Below are 20,653 nucleotides of genomic sequence, written 5' to 3' on the forward strand. Positions count from 1 at the left end.
AAAGGTTTTGGCCCAAAGTTGGGCCAATGGACTAAATCAAGTGAATTGGGCCCAAGTGGATCCAAGCTCAGCATATATAAGCCTTAACTTAAAGCCATTCAGCCACCATAACCCTCATTTAGTGTGTTTGTTTCTGAAATGAAAAGAGAGAGATGAGAAGAGAGAAACCCTAACTCTCTTTGATTTTCAAATCACCATAACTTTCTCTCCAGAACTCCGATTGACGAGCCGTTTGAGGCCACGTGTCGCTCTTCTCCTCCTCTTTGAGTCTATTTAAGTTTTGTGGTGAGTATTTAACTCTCCTCTGCCCAGTTTTAATTTTCCTCTTATATTTTGAATTTGATTTGGATTTTGAGGAAATCTTGTGATTTTGGGTGTTTAGAGGTGCTCTAGTATGAGCCATTGGTGATATTCATCACAAAATTTCATGGGTTTAGGTAAAAAATCCTCCAACCCTTGTGATTTATCAATTTCATGAACCCTAAGTTGATTATTAGTGTGAAATTGGTTATGTTAGAATATTGGTTGATTGTGGTGCACAATTGGGAGGTTGGTGTTGCTTGTGGAGCTTTGGTGGGGCTTGGAGCTAAGAGTTGGTGGAGACTTCCAAGAAGAAGTTTAATTATTTTGGCTACAAGAGGTACGGTTTAAGTTTCATTTAAGTACCGTGTGGTGTGATGAGAATTCCTAGGCTAGATGCCCCTAGGATTAGGTTTGGATTATGTAAATAGTAGGTATGAATATGCATAGTTGATGTGTTATGTAAATTAATGATTGAGTTGAGAATTGTGTGAACTTGCATGTGTGTGTTGTGAAATTTGATAAAATTGGATAATGATCAATGGTTTGTGAAATGTGTATTGGGTTGTGAATTTGGACCAGAGGCCGTGGATTTTGGGCCGGAGGCCGGAAAAAGTGAGGACGATAAGTATATGGTTGATGATTGGCGATTGAATGAATGATAGTGATATATAAGTGTTTGAGTATGAGGTTTTGTTGATTATTAAACTTGAAAGCTTGGATGTTGCTTGAATTGAATTATTGAGCTATGATTGATGAAAATATAGAATTTATGTGTGGTGGATTGAATAAGGAACTTGAAATGTGGTTCGGGTTGAATTGGTAAAGTTTTGGTTGGTTTAGAAGAGGTTTGAAAAGAGTATGTTTTGAAAATTGAGGTTTGTCAAAGTTTGGTAAAAATGAGTTTTAGGCTAACTTTGATGGGTAACTTGAGCCTCAAAGCTTAAAATTAAATGAAACTTGTTTTAAATTAAAGATGGCTTTGAGAGCTTTAAATCGATATAAAGTTTGTAGAAAATAGATTTTTGTAGAGGAAGGTATGACCGTTTAAAGTTTGGTATCAAAATCTGAATCCTGTGATGTTGTAGAATTTTATGATTTCTGGTTTGTGTGTGCTCGCACAGCCCTGTGCGCACGCACACACAGGGATACGGCTGCTGTTGGGAGCGCTAGCACGCCCTGTGCGCACACACAACCAATGATGTTTTGCAAACTGTGCGCATGCAGAGACCTGTGTGCGCGCACACTCTGGGAAGTGCGTTCTGTTGGGATCGTTCGCACATTCTGTGCGTACGCACAGCCTTGTACGCACGCACACTTTTTGAAAATTCTTCTGCGCGTTCATTCACACAACCCTGTGCGCACGCACACTGCCCTGTTTTTCAAAGAACACCTTATTTTTAACCGTTTCACCTTCCTGACAAGCTTGCAACCTTCCGTAACACTTACTTAAGACCTTTTTACCATTTTTAAGGTATTGAATCAAGGGCGAGAGTAGTAAAAGAATAAAAGGGATAATTGTGATGTTGAGTTTAGCAGACGATGAATTAAGCTTGGTAAATTCTGTGGATGAAATAGGAAGAGGATTAATGATGAGATTATTAATGAGAATGATGATGATTATGAGACTCATAAAAAGAATGATGATGACTACAAGATTGTTAATGAGAATAATAACGATTAAGAGACTGATATCAAATATGAACCTGATTGTGCTACACCCGCCTGGGTAGATGCAGTGGCATTGATCCACTTGCTCCGGGACGTGGTGAGATATACCCGCCTGGGTAGATGCAGTGGTTAGCCCCCACTTGCTCCCAGTCGAGGTTGATTTAAGATTTGTGAAATTATCTGAGTTTCGGATTTCCTTGGGTAGATGCAATGGGTCGGCTCTACTTGCTCCAGGTCGAGATCCGAGATTCTGTTGACCCTTCGTCCTAAGATGTGGCCAGACACTTAGACTTTTCCGGATGAGCTCTCCCCCATGGATATTTTATTTTGATTGATTATGATTTTGAACTTGGGGATGCGCTCTCGCAGGGACTGTCCAATGGTTAGCTACCAGGACATGTAGGGTTGGCTTTATAACCAACAGATGATATCATCAGCCATAGGACATGCATACATCATTTGCATATGTTTGAATTGTTTGGGTTTGCCTATTTATTTTGGATTGCTATATCATATATGCTATATTACCTGATTATGTGCTACTTGTTCTACTTGTACCTAATTGTGTATTACTTGTCTGTATTGCTTGTGTTTGTACAACTGAGAGGTCCCTCATGCTGGTGTCAATTGACGCTGAGGGCTGTTCTTGTTGAGATGGAGCGATGATATGATTAATTTAAAAGGATAATTATTGAATGAGGTAATTTGAGTTCCCTGGGTAGACGTAGTGAAGTGATTTCACTGCTCCAGGTAGAAAATGAGGTAATTTGAGCGAGAATATAGGGTGAATATTGGGTGAAAGGAAGTTTAGGATGCTTACTGAGTTTTTATTACAATGCATTGTATTTATTTGGCACTTTTACCGTACTGGGAACCCCATGGGTCGGGGGTTCTCATTCTGTATATATCTCTTGTTTTTCAGATACAGGTCCAGGTGCTCAGAAGTGAGCTGTGGTTCATTTGAGAGATGGCAAAGATATTTATATTCTCTACTTTATATTTTGCTTAGAATCTCTCCACCTTTATTTTGAAAACCTTATACTATGTGTTGAACTCTTTTGAACTTGCCTATAGAGGCTCTTATGTTGCTTTTGGGAGAGATTAGGAGATACTATTGTCAACTACTTGCATATTGTACCCTAGCCGGCCTAAACTTCGCGAGTCGCGACTAGTGGCTATTTACTTATGTTATACATATATATATTGTCCTTCTTTTACTCTCTTACATGACTTTATCTGTATATCGTTTTCGACTTCACGATTTATCTTTTAGTTGTCGATGCGCGAGTGATACGACTTCGCGATTTTATTTTTACTCTTTTTAGGCTTCTCGATTAATACTCCTTTCAATTACACTTATAATTATGTATTAAAAATCCACCTTGAGGGTCATACCACCTTATTATCATTGACTTATGACTCGAGCATAAGGATTTGAATATTAGGGTGTTACATAGCATACAATTGTTTCTCCTCTATAACACAACTATGGTGTTATTCATATTCTTCTTTAGTCTTAGAATCGACAAGAATATCATCTATAAAGGCTACAACAAATTGATCCAAGTATGGTTTGAGTATCCTATTCATGTAATCTATGAATACTGCAGGAGTATTAGTCAGTCCAAAAGGTATTATAACATATTTATAATGACCATATTTAGTTCTAAAGCAGCCTTTAGAATGTCTTCTTGTTTTATTCTAATTTGATAATAACCGAACCTTAAATCTATTTTGGAGAAAATTGTGGCTCCTAACAATTGATTTAACAAGTCATCTATGCTAAGCAGAGAATACTTATTCTTAATGATGACTTTATTTAACTGTCTATAATATATACACAACCTCATGCGACTATTCTTTTTCTTAACAAACAAAATTGATGCATTTCAAGGAGACACATTTGGCCTAATGAATCCATTAGTTAATAGAACTTCAAGTTGTTTCCTAAGTTTAGCTAATTTGAAGGAGACATTCAGTAATGTGCAATGGATAATGGACATGTTTCTGAAATAAGATCAATAGAGAACTCGACTTCTCTTTCAGGTGGCATGTTCACTATGTCTTTTGGAAACACTGTTGAAAATTCTTTTACTATAGGTAAGTTGTTTATATCTTGTTCGAGCTCTGACTTTAAAGAATAAAAAAGAAAATCAAGTATCTTTTTTAAAAGGCACTCTTTTACTTCAATGACATTAAGGTATAAGGATTTAGTAGATTTGGGAAGAAATTCATTAGGAAAACAACCAAGTTCTTTATAACAATCTAAGAGGATACCATTTTTGAATAGCCAGTCCATTCCAATGACGACATTAGTGTCCTTTAAGGCAGGCAAATAAGGTTAATGATAAATGATTTTACTTAAATAGATATTGGGCAATTTAAACAAGCATTTGTGTTAGAAATTTTTATTCCTGTAGAAATTGAAACAAGAAAACTAAAAAGTAGAAGAGTTTAGAAAAGTTTAATTTATTCACACAGTTAATAGAAATGAAAGAATGTGTAGCACTAGTATTATACAATGCAATTAAAAAAATTATTATTCAAGAAACAATTACTTTTCATCATGATAGGAGAATCAGTTGCTTCACCTCCATTAAAAGAGAATACTCTTTCTTTAATTTGTGGCCTGATACTTGGGTTACTTGCAGTTCTTGAAACGTTCTAGTTGTTGGCATAATGTCCAAGTTTGTCATAGCGATAACACACATTTTGTCCAGCATAGCAAGCTCTCAAACCATGAGATTTTTCACATGTTTAACATTGAGCTGAGGGTTCCCTAGAAGATACCAGTTCATTCCTTTTTAAGTTTTCTCCTTTCTTAAAGTTATTTTTCTTATGTGTTTATATATCTCTTTTTCTTTTAATGAAGGTTTATCTTTTCCTCTCAAATTCAGCTTCTAAGAAACTCTTTTCTGCTATTCTACATTTATTTACTAAAAAATTGCAATCTTTTGTTTCTAAAGTTGCTACCTTTTCTTAAATCTTTGGTCATAATTCTAGTTTAAACTAGATGACTTTCCATTGACTATCAGATGGGTGTTTTAGGAATACAGAGAATTTGAAAAGTTTCTTAAACTTATTTACATACTTTTCAATGATCATATTTCCTATTTGAGTTGCATAAATTTAGTCTCTTTTCTTTTTCACGCTGTTAGGAAAATATTTATCAAAAAACGTTGTTTAAAAAACTCTCAGGTAATCTACGTTTCTTTAGACTCTAAGAGACTCTTAGCACCTCTGCACCAATGTTAAGCCTCTCATTTTAACTTAAATGTTAGTTTTAACCATGAAAAATATCTTTGATATCATAGTCCTATAAAAATAAATTTTTTAGTGTAATGCAAAGATGTCTTTATGATATCTTTATTTATTTATTTATTACTATTTTTCATTTGCTTGTCTCACATATAAAAAGACTTTTCAAGAATTTTCTATCTCTTGGTATGCTTTATAATATCGTGACAACAAAGCAGGATTTATGACGTACTAACCAAGACATCTGACCTTCTTAAAGATTGACAATCTTACATATTTATTTTCTTTTCATCATAATTAATTAAAAATAATATTATATTATACCAATTAAATAATATAATAAACAAATAATAATAATCACAAAAGATAATAATAATAACAATAAATATAACAATGATGATAATAATAAAACCAATAATATAACAATGACATCAATAATAATTAATGGATAATTGATAAACTCTATTTTATCATTTTAAATTGTGTCAAAAAGTATGGAGTTTATCAATAAACATATACAATTTTAGCTTAATTAAGTTTTTTGAATTTTTCTTCCGATGAAGTATGTGTGAAAAAAGATACTTTTGTGCTCCTAATCATTAAATTCTTAATCTCTTTTTATTCCATTTGATACCATAATCAAATGTGTTTAAGTGTTTCAGAGTTTAGGTACATCAATGGCCTCTAACGATCAAAATGAATAGAGTGAATAAGCGAATTTGGAAAGGTATTCGAGAGTGGAGCTTTCTGGAAGCTCGCGTGCGCAACACTTTTTCGTGTGCGCAAAATACTCATGTGGGCAGCTCTTCCTCGTATGCGTGAGCTTTTTCCGAGTGCGCGAGACGACTCCACGTACTGAGTTTAATGAAATATGTGCATCCTCATTTTTGGACTTTTTAAAGGATCCCAATAGCTATCTTCTGATGTATTATGAAGCCAAGATAAAAGGGGAAAAGGGGGAACTTTCATATACTAACCATTTTACATTTTGTTCTTAGGTTTTGTTCATAGCTGTAGTAAGAGAAACTCTAATTTCTTTCTAGGTTTTCTAGAATTTAATTACATTTTGCTTCTAATTTTGGATTTTGATCTTCATTAATTATAGTGTTGACTCTTGTTTTCTTGTTTTTACATTATACTTCTCTTAGAATTTAGGGCTAATTTTACTTTTTTTTTGTAATTTTATGAATTATGTAAATTCTTGGTTTATATTAATGAATTGGATGTTTTATGTTTTATTCATGCTTAATTGAGTTATTATTGTTGAATTCTTATAGTAGATTGTTATAGTTTTTGCTATTTCTTGAAATTTATAATGCTTCTTTTTTATGCATACCAAGTGCTTGATGAAATGTTTATATTGATTATGGAGTAGATTTTCTCTTTCTTGGTTTGGGTTGAGAAATTTGGTGACCTTAAGTCATTAATTTCCAATATTGATTGGTAATTTAGAATTGTTAGTTCATCTTATTTTCACTAACACTAACTTTTTACTAAATTCAATTAGTAAGTTAGTTAGGATTTGTGAATTAATATCAATTATGCCTACTTGACTTTCTTCAATGTTTAGATATTGATAAAGTAGGATTAACTCTTAATAATTGCTATGTTTGTAGTTAATGATAAGGATAAGAATCCTTAATTCTCAATCCTAGCCAAGACCCTTTAAATACTTGAATTTCATCTCTTTATTAGTTCATTTCTTTAATAATTTCTAGTTCAATTTAGTTACTTTTTAATGTAGTTGTCATTTTAATTATTGCTCATTTATACTCATGCTTGCTTTGTTGGTTATTTACTTGCTTATTGATTTTATTTCTTTGCATTTTAATTTTTTAGTTGTCATTTTATTTTTTAGTCGATTTACATTTCCGTAATTGCATTCGAATTTCGATTTCCATAGTCAATGATGTGCATTTTATTGAAAGTTCAAAGGACTCTATATTTATTTTAAATTTGTGACATTTTCACTAAATTTTAATAATATTAATTGCTGATTTAGGTCTATATCTATTAGGGGTGTTCAAAACCAATCCAAACCGACAAATCGAACCAAAAAAATCGAAAACTGAAATAACCGAAAAATTGTGTTTTTGCAGTTTTTTGTTCGATTCGGTTCGGTTTTCGGTTTTGGTTGAGAAAACCTGAACCAAACCAAACTGAACTGGTATATAAATAAAACATTTAAATTACCCTAACCCTAATGTGAAGCCCATTCATTCACCCTCACCTCAGCGCCGCAGACCTCACTACCTTGCGCTACTCTGGACTCTCAACCCTCGTCTTCCATTCTCTTTTGGCCTCTGCCATCCTCCGGAGTCCAGACTGCAGCAGCCGCGAAGGAGCCTTTCTCCCCCTTATCCCCTCCTTCTCCCTCTCCCTTTCTCATACCCGCGCTCTCTCCATCGTCTCCCACGCAGTGAAATAGCAGCAATAGTACAGCACGCACCATCGCCCTCCGTGAAGCACAGCGCAGTGCAGTCTAGCCGCTGTGTCTTCCGTCACACAGGTTTATTCTTGATTTTCTTTGAGTTTTCATTCTCTTCTACCATTTTTTCCTTTTCTATTTTTGTTATAATTTTCTTGATTATTGATTGGTGTTTTTTATTTTAATTTTGTTTTCTTGGTTCACTACTAATCTGCTATTATTAATTTTTTTAATTTATTCTTCATTTTAATTTGTTTTCCAGTTCTTCTAGCCTCGTCGCCTCCGTCGCAGCATCTCCCTCTATCGCAGCATCTCTGTTGTCTGTAATGGAGCCTAAGCTTCAGGTTTTTTTTTTGTTCTGATTCTATTTTTTTTAATCTGGTTTAGTATTTTTATTGATTCTAATTTTGGATGAACACTTGGTTGGCTTGTTCTTGATTCTATGGCTGAGTTGTTGATTCTGATTTTATTTTCTAATTCTGAATTTTTTGTTATGTTTGATTTAGGGTAATTCTTGTTTAGGGTTGATTCTGAATTTCTTGTTTATTCAATGTTAATGCACGAAAGGAGAAGGTGAAAGAGGAAGAATTTGTGGAATTAATGCACTACATGAAAATGTTTGGAATCAGATTGGTTGTATTTCTGATTTAGTTTGGTTCTATTTCTGATTCAGTCTCTTGCCTTTTTTTTTTGCTTCGTGATTTTTCTGAGTGAGGTAGATTATTGTTCCATCTTCTGCTTCCTCTATTTTTACAAAATTGTTGATGATTTTAATTTGTTCTGTTTTTACTACTTTGTTAATGATTTGAGTCAAGTTGATTACTTGTTAGTGACTTTGGAATCAGTTTGGTTGTATTCAATGATTTTGTTTGTAAACTGTGTTTATTTGCTGAAACTTGTTATGATTCTAATTTTGAAAATAATGCAAAAATTGAGGCATGGCCCTGTTCCCCTAATTTGAAGATTGAGAATCGAGAATACCATTTAGAGGCACATTTTTAGTTTAGTTAAGCATTCATACTATTGTTTAACATTCATTTTTTACTGAATATACAACCCTATTTGGTATTAATTGTTATAACTCAATTTTTGATTTCAGGTTCTTTGTTTGCTGAACAATTTTTTGCAATCTTGCTAAGAAACATCAAAATATGGCTGCTTTGCTGTACAAATTAATGGAAGCAACTTTTTTTTCTTTTTATTGTGTTGAACTTTTCATGTTTTTCGATTGTTGTATTTATAATTTCTTTTGTTGTTGAACTTCTTGTATCAAGATTTTTGTTAGTTATTATGTTGTATGACTGTATTTATGACTTTGTGAAATTAAACTTGTTATTTTGTTGCATATGTTTTTGTTGAAAATAACATAGGACAGAGTTTTAGTACATGAGAAATAACTGAAACTGAATTCATTTTTTCAGTTGAAAAACCGAATAAATCGAACCAAATCAAACCGATTTTAATTGGTTTGGTTTAGTTCAAATAATCTCAGTAAAAAGACCGAACCAAACCGAACCGAACTACTAATATAAAATTAGATCAGATAGGTTTATTTTAAAAAAACCAAACCAAACTACACCGCAAACACCCCTAATATCTATTACGTAATCGAGCTTTTAAACTTGTAAAATTCAAAACTGATCTCTTGCGCTCATCAATAATCATAACTCTAAAAGCAATAGTAATAATATAATAATATTATTAATAAATAATTATAAATTATTAATAAAAGAAATAAATGATAAATAGCATAAAGATAAATAAATAAGAAAATCAGAACGGCGATAATCTGCACAGGATCAAGAAAATAAATAATAAATCATAAATATAATAATAACTAAACACCACATAAAAAAAAGTCATAACACATAAAACTTTAACGGTATATAAATAATTATAATATATATATAGCTAGAAAAATTTATTTTAAAAAATATATCTATCTTCAAACTTTAATACTCTCTCTCTGTCTAATGTATATACATAAATAAAGGAAGAAGAAAAAGACATGGACAGTACTGTGCATTGCCGACCCATTGTCTCTCCCTCTTTTTTTTCTTCAAACTTTATTACGTTAAAATTTATTGAGTGTATTATTATCTAATTATGTAGTTGCTAAAAATAATTTTAATTGTATATTATAGTTACTAAAAACTAATATCTATATTATTATCTTATTTTTATCTAGAAAAGAGAATAAAATTAAATATATTATGTCAAATATTTATTAAAAAAATAGATGTTCGATGAGTGTTAAAAATCAGTTTAAAATTCATAAGTTAAAAAACTCAAAATTTGGTATAGTTTTAAACCGCTAATTAACACTCTCAAAGGTTAATTTAAAAAATATTACAATTTAATTTAAAATAATATCGAGAATTTTAATCCCAAGCTATTTTTTTTAAAATCACAATATAGTGCATAATCATTTGTACTGTATCAAGATATAATTTGATACCTTATGATAATAAATATAATTGATTATTTTCTATCATAATTAACTATTGAGATGAGCAATGCAGAAATCAATCAAAAATAAACAAACTAGAAACATGAGATTGTGCAAATTAGCATCATTAAGAGGAATATTATCAAAGATATCAAGCCAAACTTAAAAATATATTGTACAATCAAGTTAGCAAGGGACACGCTCTAAGAATCAAGCTCATGAGTGTTTGGACAGTTGTTACATATTATCAAGATAAAGAAGGAAAATATTTCTACTTTAATGTCAACGAAAACAACTAAGAAAGAAGTGCATACAAAAGTCAATTTCTATTTTATTTGAGGATTTTTATTTTGAAAAGTGTGTAAGTTTAGAGTATACGTGATTCTTTTTAATTAGGTTGGGTTAGCACTTAGGTAAGTGACTAAACTTAAAATAACTTAGGTGAAATTACAAGAATGTGAGTCTCTCGGTATTGGTGCTTGTAATTTAAATTGTTATAGTGAAAATTCTACTATAATTATTGTAACACTCTAATATCCAAATCTTCATGCTCGAGTCATAAGTCAATGATAATAAGGTGGTACGACTCTCAAGGGAGATTTTTTATACATAATTATAAGTAAGATTGAAAGGAGTATTAATTGAGAAGCCTGAAAACAGTAAAAATAAAATCGCGAAGTCGTATCACTCAAGTATCGACAACTAAAAGTAAAGCGTGAAGTCGAAAGCGATATACAGCTAAAGGCATAAAGGAGAGTAAGAGAAGGACAGTATATAGATATATAATATAAGTAAATAGCCACTAGTCGCGACCCGCGAAATTTAGGCCTGCTAGGGTACAGTATGAAAGTAGTTGACAACAGCATCTCCTAATCTCTCCCAAAAGAAACATAAGAGCCTCTATAGGCAAGTTCAAAAGAGTTCAATACATAATAAAGCTTTTCAAAATAAAGGTGGAGAGATTCTAAGCAAATATAAAGTAGAGAATATAAATATCTTCGCCATCTCTCAGATGAACCACAGCTCACTTCTGAGCACCTGGACTTGTATCTAAAAAACAACAGATATATACGGAATGAGAACCCCCAACCCATGGGTTCCCAGTATAGTAAAGTGCTAAATAAATACAATGCATTGTAATAAAAACTCACTAAGCATCCTAAACTTCCTTTCACCAAATATTCAACCTATGTTCTCGCTAATCTATAAATAGGCAACTGTCATAAGGGAATGCTAAATCTGATTCATATTCCTCATGCTCCCCAACTTTCTAACTCTCTGACGATTCACAATCAGAATTATAAATGAAACCATCCCCAGCCATTCTGTTTCAGCAATTCTATATCGTTACCTCATATCCTCACCTGGAGCAAATGAAATCACTTCACTGTGTCTACCCAGGGAGCTCAAATTATCTCATTCTCTACCTAGAGCAAGTGAAATCACTTCACTGCGTCTACCCAGGGAGCTCAATTACCTCATTCAATAACCATCATCATTATTCAATTACATCATCAACTCATCTCATCAAGAACAGCCCTCAGCGTGTAACACCCTAAGTTTTATACTATCATGGGGTCTTTAAAATAAGGTGCCACACTTGATTAAGCAAAGAAATGACTAAATCGTTACGCAAGAAAGGAGTAAATGCGCGTAGAGCGGAAAATGGGTAGCACTAAAACGTTGGAATTTTAATAAAAATGAAATAGCATCTTAACCGTGAGTATGAAATACTTATAGTAAACTAAAACAAGAAAGGAAACTAATACGTCCTAAACTAATCTCGTCGAAGAGGCTCCCATACTTGCATCCTATCCCATCCTTGATCAGGACTCTTCAGTTATTTATGAATCGAGGTACCAGGGGTCTCCCTCCAACACCCTTTCGCGCAGTGAAGACCCGGTTCCGTTGCGTGGGATGAACCAAAACTCAACGGGGTGCCGAAATGGGGGAGTAGGGCACGTATTCCACCTTTGGGCTTCCACAAGGATTCAACTTCTCCTCTGGGTCCTCCTCCATGGTGTCTTCCTTCTGACCAGGGTTGTCGGATTTCTCTTCTTCGGTCTCGGGGTCGGACTCAAGGTGTACCACCTTGGATGACCGCTTCCTAGATGTTGAAGCGTCCCTATCTAGGAAGGTTATGACGGGCAGCTGGGGTTCTTCTTCCACGAGTTCTCGACCTAAGTAGATAGTTTGGAGCACGGTAGTAGTGGTCGCAACTACCCACGCGTGCTTCGAGGGGTCATACTCAGAAGTTACCCTCGAGGGGGCATTGCGTCGTCTCTATCCGCTGTGCCATGTTCCTCTGGAGATAGTATGGGAAAAGAAAGGGAGTGAGAACCTAACGTCTCAGTAGGAGTGCTATGTAACACCTCCATATCCATCTCCAGCCCACGTGCGAGATTTTAAAAACAAGCGTATAACATGGCATGTAATATGCATCTTCTTTTTTTTGTAAAACATGTGTGTAAAAGAAAGGGAAAACATATAGGAAAATAGAAGGATAACATCAACATAATCATAATTAAATCTAAGGAAAACATAGAACTCAAGCTTTCATTCGTGCCTTCTTTCTTTCTTAATTTATAACTTATATGGAGGGTTTTGAGCTCAAACCGGTATAAGTGGGAGTCCCCTTCCCTTACCGAAGGTTCTTATCCCAAACGTTTTGGCGATCACTTTCCCTTACCGAAGGATCATCTCGATCGATCACCTTCCCTTACCGAAGGATCATTCCCTCAGTTTAATTTACAATCAAGGTTATTTAGACATACACAAGAAGAGAGTCATATAAAAAGATATATTATTATATAAAATTGATGGGATAGTCCCATTCCCTTACCGAAGGTTCTTATCCCAAACGTTTTTCGATCACCTTCCCTTACCGAAGGATCATCTCGATCGATCACCTTCCCTTACCGAAGGATCATATCGATATCTTGTCTTTGGGGGTCACCTTCCCTTACCGAAGGATCATTCCCTCAGTTTAATTTACAATCAAGGTTATTTAGACATACACAAGAAGAGAGTCATATAAAAAGATATATTATTATATAAAATTGATGGGATAGTCCCATTCCCTTACCGAAGGTTCTTATCCCAAACGTTTTTCGATCACCTTCCCTTACCGAAGGATCATATCGATATCTTGTCTTTGGGGGTCACCTTCCCTTACCGAAGGATCATTCCCTCAGTTTAATTTACATTTAGGTTGTTTTAAACGTACACAAGGGAAAAATCATATAAGTGCACATAATAAGAATATTAAATATTTTGAAGAAAAACATGTACTCTTGACTTTAAAGGAATAATGATAGAAGAGATCACATAGATGCACATATGATTAAATTTTTAAATAAAATATTTGAGAAAGCATGTACTCTTGACTTTAAAGGAATGATGATAACATAATAGTATAATAGGTTACATGGATGCACATGATGGAATAGGATAATTTAAATAATTGAATTAAAATATTATAAATAATAATATAACCATGTAAGAGATCACACATATACCTATATGTTGAACAAGACATAAGAAGGCATGTACTCTTGGCCCTAAGGGAATATCAATATAATAATATAGGATATTGAATAAGCATCTTAAGAGGGCATGTACTCTCGACCTAAAGGGAATATTAACAACATAATTATATGAAAGAGCACAAAATGGGTATAGTAAATAATTGAATGAGCATCATACGGAGACATATAATAACGATTCAAGAAGACGTGAATGGCATGGTGGAGAGACATGATCATCATGAATGAAAGGTGAGTGAGAGAAAATTAATGTCATGATAACATGGAAGAAAATAATAATAAAGAATGGAACATAACACATGCCAAGCGTTTTTAAAAACATAATTCCCTACCTTCTTTTCTAACGCTTCTTTGAGCTTGCCTCTTGTGTTTGCCCACAGAATGTTATTTCTTTGTAGAGAGAGAATGGAGAGGATAAGTGTTTGAGAGAAGTGATTTTCTACCTATGGGTGCTCCCCTATTTATATACATTTGGGGATAGGGTGGTTGGGATATTTTAAATTTCAAACTGAGGGTGGTTACCAGGTTCCTATCCAAAATTTCAAAATTCTAAACTTATCTCCTAACTGATTTTCAAACTTCAAATTTAATTTTGTTTCTAGAAGGGGCGGTTGTTACACAGCGTCCACCGACACCAGCATGAGGGACCTTTCAGTTGTACAAACACAAGCAATTCAGGCAAGTAATACACAATAAGGTACAAGTAGAACAAGTAGCACATAATCAGGTAACATAGCATATATAATATAGCAATCCAAAACAAATAGGCAAACCCAAACAATTCAAACATATGCAAATGATGTATGCCTGCCCTATGGCTGATGAGTCTCATCTGTCGGTTATAAAGCCAACCCGATAAGTCCTGGTAGCTAACCATTGGACTGTCCCTCTGTCGTGCATCCCCAACTCGAGTTATTCACAATCATAATCATAATCACACAACACCCACACTAGTTTTTATCCACGGGGGGAGCTCATCTAGAACTTTCACAGTTTTCGGCCACACTTACGATATAGGGTCAACAGAATCTCGGATCTCAACCTGGAGAAAGTAGAGCCGACCCACTGCATCTCCCCAAGGAAATCTGAAACTTAGATAATTTCACAAATCTCAAATCAACCTCGACTGGGAGCAAGTGGGGGCTAACCACTGCATCTACCCCAGGAGTTGCAAACCAAACCCGGAACAAGTGGAATCAATGCCACTGTATCTACCCAGGTAGGTATATCTCACCACATTCCGGAGCAAGTGGATCAATGCCACTGCATCTACCCAGGCATGTGTTTAAAAGTTCGACCTGGAGCAAGTAGAATCACCACTACTGTCGCTACTACCCAAGCGTCACAATCTCTTACCTGGAGCAAGTGGGACGAACCACCACCCTTGCTACTACCTATGCATCTCAAACATACATTCATCCAAAACTCCATAATTAAACTCATTTATCGAAATCCTCCTTCTCCATCTCATATCCGGAGCAAGTGGACAATGCCACTGCCTACTACCCGGGGTCACACGTCATATTCAATATTTTCCATCATTATTCATTTACCACATTCATTAATCATATATGCATCTCTGACATACTCACCACATGTTCAAGCTTCCTCAATCAATCATAATCATTTAATCATTAATCATATACATGTATATACTCAGCCATATTTCAATGCTTGTCACAGCCATTCGGCTCATAACGTACACAGCACTCTCACCATCATCCTTAGCAACTCATACAATCATCATTACTCATTATTCATCATTAATTCTTACTTTACTTCATCCACAACTTACCACATGTCCTAGCTTCTTTTCATTACTAGGCATGCTATAAATATTTAAGACTTAAAGGATGAAAATGGAGGTTTAGAAGTCTGAAATTCGGCTTTAAAAGCTCAAAAATTAATTTTTTTTGCTGAAAACAAGGTCACGCGTGTGCCTCGCCCACACGCACGTGTGGAAGGCGGAAAAGTAGAGTGATGCGTGAGCATCACCTATGCGCACGCATGGAAAGTAGAGAGGTAGGGTGACACGTGCGTGTCAGCCACGCGTACACGTGGATGCGTTTTGTGCTCCTCGCACAAAGCCAGCATGCTACCATCACAACTCTCTGGAATTCGTACCACGCACCTGCATCAATACAGCGATGCGTACGCGTCAGCCAGGTGCATGCGTGAGAGAGTAAAAATCGTGAGTGACGCGTGCGCGTCGGCCATGCGTGCGCGTCGGCCATGCATGCGCGTCAGAGTACGTTTTTCCAAAAATTTTACTAAGTTTAAAAAGTTGCAGGATCACATTTTCAAACCCCAAACTTCCGACGAGCATAACTTTTTCGTTTCAAATCATTTTCCACCCGTTCTTCAAACGACACAAACATCTCGGATCCAATTTTATTTTTAAATAAGTTTGATACAAATCGGGGATCCGGGGACCGAGTTATGCTCCGTCAAAGTAGGCCAAAATCACAACTTTTATAAAAACCAACAAAACCAAATTTTCAACACAAACCAATTTCAAACCTTTTCAAAACTAACCAAAACTTACCAAATCAATCTCAAGCCTCCTCAAACTCATATTTTCAACATTCTCATTAAATTCACAACCCACCAATCCACCATTTTGACCTATCTCAATCAAATAACTCAATTTCAAACAAAATAGCATATCATATATTTCATTCCACATCTTAAGTTCCAACAATACTAATTCCATCAACCCCCAATATATATAAATCTATGTTATCATATACAACTCACGTGTATTATCAACAAAGACATCAATTCCTCCCTCAAAACCAATAACCACATAATCCATACAATCCCTTGTAACCAAATAACAACAATCACAATTCCCTTCAATTTCATATGACATCACACAATACACACATCACTTACCTTTCTTACCTCTTTCTGGCCTCCGGCCCAAGATTCACGGCCTCCGGCCCAAATTCACAATTTAAATGCATATTCCACAAACTAATATTCATTATCCAATTTATCAATTTCTCAACACACCAAACATACAATTCACACAATTCTCAACCCAATCATTAATTTACATTGCATATCAACTATACATTTTAGTACCAACTATTTACACAATCCAAACTTAATCCTAGGGGCATCTAGCCTAGGAATTCTCATCACACCACACGGTACTTAAATGAAACTTAAACCATACCTCTTGTAGCCAAAATAATTGAGCTTCTTCTTAGAAGTCTCTACAAACCCTTAGCTCCAAACCTCACCAAAGCTCCACAAGCAACACCAACCTCCAATTGTGCACCAAAATCAACCAATACTCTAACATAACCAATTTTACACTTACAATCAATCTAGGGTTCATAAAAATGATAAATCACAAGGGTTTGAGCACTTCTCATCTTAGCCCATATGAAATAGGGATAGAACCTACTTAGAATCCATGTTAGAGTATCCCTAAACAACCAAAATTATAAGATTTTAATACTAACTACTCAAAAATGCGTAACAGTGGGAAATTTTGAAAATTGGGCAGAGATGAATGAAATACTCACCACAATAACTAGATAGACTCAAAGAGGATGAGAAGAACGACGTGTGGCCGCAAACGGCTCGTCAATCAGAGTTCCGGAGAAAAAGTTATGGTGATTTGAAGTTTGGAAAGCTAAGTTTTCTTTCTCTCTTCTCTCTATCCGCCCCTCCCTCTCATTTTTAGGTAAATGAGCTGAAATGCTCATAACTAATGTTTATATATGTTGGGTCTTGGGCCCGGTTCACTTATTTTTGCCCGTTGGTCCAACTTTGGGCCAAAACCTTTAAGATTAGAGCTTTAAATCGTATTTTAAATATTTCTAGCTTTCCAAATTATAAATTCTTATTTCTTAAAATTATTCATTTCTAATTAATTTTCTCAGCCACAGTACCGGACAGACCGCAGCCGGTACTGCCGATCAAATTTTCAGTGCGCATATTTTTATTCAGAAAACTATGTTTTCCGACTTAGAAAAATTCACTGAGTCCAAATATCATATTTAAATTATCAAATTCTGATTGCTAAATTTTCTAACCATATTCGCTCCTATTTAATTTATTATTTAATTAATTACGGTTTGACCAGATTTTACAGTTGTGATAGAGATTGCACATTAGTTACATTAAATTTTGTGGCCGAACCAAGATAAATTCTGGTCTCACTCTTTTCCTTCCCTACTCTCTGCAATTTCAATTCTATTATGTTCTGCACTAAGGGACGAAACAACATTAAAAATAATCTTCTAAAATTAGAGTTTTACACAATTTATTTTTTAAGATTTAAAAGTGGTTTTTTAATTCAACTTCTCTTTCTCAACTCACTTGGAACCTTCAATTGGCTATGAAAAAATCATGATTTTGATTGCAATTGACAAAAATTTAAATAGGAAGAAGTTAAAAGTACAATTAGAGATTAAATAGCAAAGAGATTAAACTAAGAGTAATTAAAATAACCAACTAGACGAAAGAAAGTAAATTCAAACTCTAAAAAAGTCTTGGCAAGAGTTGAGGGTTAAGGATCACTATACTTTTTACTAACCACAACATGATAATTATCAAGAACAAATCCAATTCGTCAACTTTTATAAATTGAGAAAAGTCAATTAAGGCTAATTAACCCTAATCCACAAGTCCTAACCAACTTATTAATTAATTTTGGTAAAAGGTTAGCAATAATGGAAACAAGATTAATTAACATCTTATAATTATCAATCAACTTGGACATTAGTAACTCAAGATCATGTAGGTTTTCAACCCAAGCTAAGAATGAAAAATCTACTCTCTAACTAAATGAGGCATTTTATCAAATACTTGGAATCTCCAAAAATAAAATTTCATAAATTACAATAATAATAAAATCTATAGCTATCCAATTCAAGAAAGCAATAATAACATCTTAAGTAAGAAAGAATAAAACATTAAATTCATTAAAAAAATTAAAATTCAATAAGAGTTCAAAAACTTAAAAATAACAAGATAGAGAAAGTAACGAAAAATTCTAAGCAACTTAGAGTAGCAAACCAAGAATTATAAGCAAAACTATAATTAAACAAAACTAAAACTTAGAACTAGAACAAAAATTAAGGTAAAAACCTTAAAAATTCTATAGAGAAGTTGAAACTTCTCTTTCTAGAATTTAACTAAAACATACTTAAAAAAATTAAACCTAAAAACTATTTAGTATTTTTTCTTGTATTTTTTTATAAATGCTTTAAAAATCTGGTATTTGAGGCTTTTTGAGATATAAAACGTGATTTTATGTGCAATTTTTTATGAATTATGTGCATCTAAGAAAGTGTACGCACGAATTAATACGTACACACAAATCATGTGTGTACATCTGATGATGAGTATGCATTCATGTATTTATACACAGCATTCATTTTTTTATACAATTTTCTCATTGTTCATGCCTTTTTTCAATCTTTGAGACTATTAATATCTCTAAAACTTGAAATATATTAAACAAAAACACATCATGTCAAATAAAATAAAATAAAATTAATAAATTATAAAAAAAAAAAGTATGATTGTAACTATCAAACTTATTAATGAGAGAAATATATACAAATGTTCTTAAAATATCAAAAATACACAAATTATTTTATAAACTTCACATTTTATTAAAATGATAAAATGGGATTTACCTATATTACAACTTACAAATACTCCATTATTTTTACCTTTATCATAAATCAAAATGTACAAACATTCCTATTGTACTGCTATGAATATTCAAACTTGACCTTTGAATATAAACTTGTACAAAGTTAACAATAAGACATATGGCATATAAGAAAAGCGTGATAAAAAAATAAATTTGTTATAATTAAAATTTAAGTTTAAAAAAATAAATAGAGAACACATATTGGGTGAGCAGAGATAAACATCAATGAAATCAGACTCTCAAGATAGTAACCATGGAAGATTAGTGATAGTACAATATCTATCTTTAATGATAACATTCTAAGGAGAAGTTCAAAAGGTATATTCAGAGAGTATGAATGGATAGTCGCGCGGATTGAACAAAAATAAATTTATTTGAGAGAAATATTAGCAATAAATTTACTTTTAAACTTCGACTTCAACAGGAACAGATATGACGTTGGGATGTCATTTGGATCACCAATCTTGACGATGTTAACAACTCTACTATAGTGAAAATAGTCAAGAACTTATTTTAGTTGGCTAAGCTAAGGATGCACTTCTTACTCTCAAAGAGTCTAGAAAAAAAAATAATCACACAGCTTATTTAATATATAACTCAATCAACTCAATTTCGTAAGTAAAAGGGGTACATATGCATGTTTATACTAATAGGAGAGGGAAGAACCTTCATGACTCGGGTAATACTGGACTAACTCATAATCCCATATAATAATATATGCTTAAATTAGACTACTTTAATTAACGACATAAACATAAAGAAATATGCTCCTGCATCATTCTCCCTGGGTTGGAAAGAGCTCCTGCATTATCCTCCCTGGATTGAAAAAAGGCTCATCTTGTATTGGCAAAAGATTCCATTGGAGAGTGCATTTAGTCTTGAAAGCTGTGAAAAGGCATAGCTCAACTTGATTCTTTTGACCGTCTACATGTTGTAACGGAGTTAATACGATCTTCTTGTCCTCTTTGATAAATGAGTATGTATTTTTGAAACCATCATGAATAGCTCGACGATCATATTGCTAAGGACATCCTAACAATAAGTGACACGCATCCATCGGGATGACATCATACCACACTTTATCCTTATATTTTCTCCCCATAGAAAATTGGATACAGCATCGCTTTGTTACTTTAACTTCATCCTCTTTTTTTAACCAATGGAACTTGTAAGGACGAGGATGTAACTCGGTTGAAAGCTTCAATTTGTCTACCATATAATTTGAGATAACATTTTCACAACTTTCGCTATCTATGATGACCTTACAAACCTTCTCTTCAACAGTGCATCTTGTGTGAAAGATGTTGTGGCATCGCCAACTC

Source organism: Arachis ipaensis, chromosome B7, assembly GCF_059453495.1.
Source record: "Arachis ipaensis isolate K30076 ecotype BB chromosome B7, ASM5945349v1, whole genome shotgun sequence".
In the NCBI taxonomy this organism is placed as follows: domain Eukaryota; kingdom Viridiplantae; phylum Streptophyta; class Magnoliopsida; order Fabales; family Fabaceae; genus Arachis; species Arachis ipaensis.